Consider the following 3784-nt stretch of genomic DNA (forward strand, 5'->3'; position numbering starts at 1 on the left):
GAAATTAATGAAATTTAATTAAGATATTTTGTTAAGATAATAACAAAATTTAGTTAAGAAAATTTATTAAGAAACTAACATAATCTTATCAAGAGATTTTATTAGATTTTTTCTAACAAAATCTGATTAAGAAAAGTTTGTTATATTCTTTCTAAATTTTCTAGGATGACAAAGCTATAAAAGGGGAGGAGAGGGAGAGGCTAAAGAACTACAATTTCCTTGTGTCTACTCTTAGGGTCGGCTCCTTCCCCATCCATCTTCACCCTTCCTTCCTTGCTAGGGCCGACGCCCAAGTGGAGAGGAAGAAGAAGGAGAAGAAGATGAGGAAGAAGAAGGAGAAGAGGAAGAGGAGTTTCTTTTCTTTTCCTCTTTGGCTGGTTCTCTTTAAGTCTCTTCCTTCTCTTAGCTTTAGGTGGCGCCACCTTTAAAGGATTCTTTCCTTTGATAGGGCCGGTGCCCAAAGAAGAAAGGAGTGGATAGGAAGAGAAGAAGAGAAAGAAGAAGAGGAAGAGGAAGAAGGAGATAGCTTCTACCTTGAGTTCTTGCCATCGGATTAGAAGAGAGGAAAAGAAAGAATTTAGGTGAAGACATCTTGGAAGATCATTGCCCACACAACGTCCAAGAAGAGGAGAGGAATACAGCAGAAGATCAAGAGGTCTTCGGGTAAAGTACAATCATCTACACAACCTACAAAGAAGAAAGGTACAACTATTTATTCCGCTGCATAGTTATTTTATTTTCTTTGTATGGATCCTGAATACCAACACAATAGCCCAATGATATTATGCATCGATCAAGCACATGATTGATCGAATATGAGGGTTGCTTGAAAAGGATCCGTCTTTGAAAAAATTTTGTCTGGCAAGAATTGAACGGAACGAAATTCCAAGTTACCAACGTACCTGACCTATGACGCTCAGCGGAAATGACATGAACTAAACAGCTTCGTCGAAGTCTGTCTCTCTCGGTGATCCACGCCAAGTTTTGTCGGGATAACTTCCCAAGCACGAGTCGTGTTGTTGGTCGTGGTACTAGCCATCAATCAACAACGATCGATACAAGAGAAAACCCTAATATCGAAAACATGCAACAACACACATTGTGTTCGTTTCTGGGGCTTTCTAACGATCATCAGTAATCTGATTTCCTGTGATATCTCAAAGGCACGATACCGAAACTTTTTCGGTGATGATGGAAGATTTCAGAGCGTTAGGTTCCGACCACGATTTCCTCGTTCCGGCAGTAGCTCCGGCAAGATGAAATCTTCTCCAGCGAACTCCTTTGGCTGGCGGCAGCAAGCAACAAGGAGGTCCGGCAGTAATGAATAGACCACAAGAGGAAGCTCCGATTGAGGAGAAGTTTCCAGCGGCCGAAAAGCAAGAAAACAGACAGAAACATGGTCCTCTTCTCGCATGATCGGGCAAAAATAGAGCAAAGAACTCGGGCGAAGGAGAGGGTCTGAATCTAGGGTTTCACACACCACCAAGCTGCCGACAACCTCCCCTCTTAAAGAGGATAAAACTGAACCCTAATCTCAGCCGAAATCCCTTTCCTTCTTCACTAGACGATCAAAGGAGACCGCATAGGATTCCCTTCCTAATTTGCTCAAGAACCAGCCGAGAGGAAGGAAGACAATTGCGATTTCCTTCCTTAAACGCGCGATGCTGGTTGATCGGGATCTCTTTCCCAATTTTCTTGCAGGCGGCGAACGGCAGAGGCTGAGGGAGGCGCGTTCTCGCACTTAAAGAAGATGCACAGTGTATTCCTGAATTAGGGAAAGCCGATTTAGGGTTTTCTCTAAATCGAGTTCAAGCCCGGTTCAGCTTGAACCGGGTTCAAGCCTGGTTCAACATGGTTCATAACCAAAACTGTCTAATTTAGCAACCAAACTAACTCTGATTTGACTCAAATAAGTTTTTTTTATTTTGTCTTCTAAAGATGAAGCCCGTCATAGCTTCCATTTTACCAAAATGCCTTCCATCACGAACCAAAATAAGTTGGTTCAATCTTTGGTTTTAAATTGATTTGTTTGATTCGATAACCAGAACATTTCTGATTTTGTTTATTCCGTCTTCATAAGACGAAATCTATCATTTTGCCTTTGTCCTATCTAACCAGATTTTTCTTGTCTTGAGAATCCAATTCTCACACCCGTTTTAAGTCCTTCCAAGAAATTTATAGTGCGTGTGACCCAATAGGTTTCTGGTTATGTTGGTCGTTCATAATTAACTCTTAATTTGGATCGATCATGAGTGGCACCTAGTAGTACATCATGATCTCCAATTGTTCAAAAAATCAACAACTAATTCTAGAATAATTTCTAAACCCTTTAGTAGCTATAATGAAACGTGTCTTGTTCCTTTCATCGTCTTATACCGCTTAGTTCAGGACATGGTCTGTGTGTATCAGTCCCCGTTAGGCTGACTACGTCATACCTAGCCCAAGCTTTCTTCCTTCTTCTGCGGATTTGAATTACTCATACACATGTCCAAGAATATCACGTTCTTGACATGTGATGCTTTGGTCAAAGACTTTCAGTAACAATCCAAACAAGCGGCCATAGGGTATACATCTCTTTTACAAAGAGCGGTGAATCCTCTGTGGGCTATTCAAATATTTTCGGGCACTTCAACTTATACTCAATCATCTCAGGTCCACACCTCCTTGAAAATGCTTGCTTAAGATGTCAAAGTATAAGCTTCCACGATCAAGGTGACTTGAATACCATAAATCTAAGAAAACTCGCACTTAAGCTGCATTGAGATCTTCATTGACATACAGAAAGAACCATATAAAGTCTCATGACAGGTCACTCCAATGAACTAGTTACCTTTAACTAGCATCTACGTTTAACTCTCAACATCCAATGTCTCCAGCTAGTGAGAACGACTGCTTGGTAAACCAACACTACAAGAAAAATAGTCATAGACATCGATTTTCCACTGGTGTCTATGAGAAAATCGACCGCTGCCTATGAAGGCGCTGTAAAAGGTCTGACATTTTAGACATCGATTTGTAACCGGTGTAGTATCAATTAACAACATCGGTTTTTGAATCGGTTATTTACCGATGTAATATCACTCAACGACATTGGTTCTACAATGGTGTAAAATCGATGTAATATCTGTTTAACACCAATTTTAGCAATGATTTTCGACCGATGTAATATCACTTAACGACAACGCTTCCAAACCGATGTCATTGATGCTAAAACTGTTGTAATAATACTTATTTTTTTATGTTGTTTGTAAATTATGATCGAGCAAGAGTGACATCAATCTAATTCCCAATAGTACAAAATTATCATAATATTATAAATTCACCCAACAAATCACAAATAGAAAAGTACTGATGTATTTAATCACCTCAATATTTACAAATAATCAAAAGTAACCAACACAAATATTCTTCTTGCAACATATTACACATTCCATGAAAAAAGCTAATAGAGATACACATCAAGTCAATATCCACAAATTACATTCCATGAAAATGTATGCATCCTCCATGCAAGGAAAGTCATCCATTGCTCATGCCACACAACACATTTTCTAATGTATAAAATTGACCATTGTGTTGACAATGTAGTCCAACTTAAGCTGAAGCCTTTAGGGTCACAAAATAGTGGAGTGTATCATATTAGTTTATGTTTTTTCTTGAAGGTTTGCTCAAGCCACCATCTGAAAAGAAACAATGCGATTGAACATAGGATGAAGCCTTTAGTGTAACAAAACAGTGAAATATATCAAATCAAACTAAAGCAATGTATTAGATCATGCTTTAT

The sequence above is a fragment of the Curcuma longa genome, chromosome 14 (genome assembly GCF_044706935.1).
Source record: "Curcuma longa cultivar G26 ecotype Majalengka, Jawa Barat chromosome 14, ITB_CL_G26_1.1, whole genome shotgun sequence".
NCBI classification, from domain to species: Eukaryota; Viridiplantae; Streptophyta; class Magnoliopsida; order Zingiberales; family Zingiberaceae; genus Curcuma; species Curcuma longa.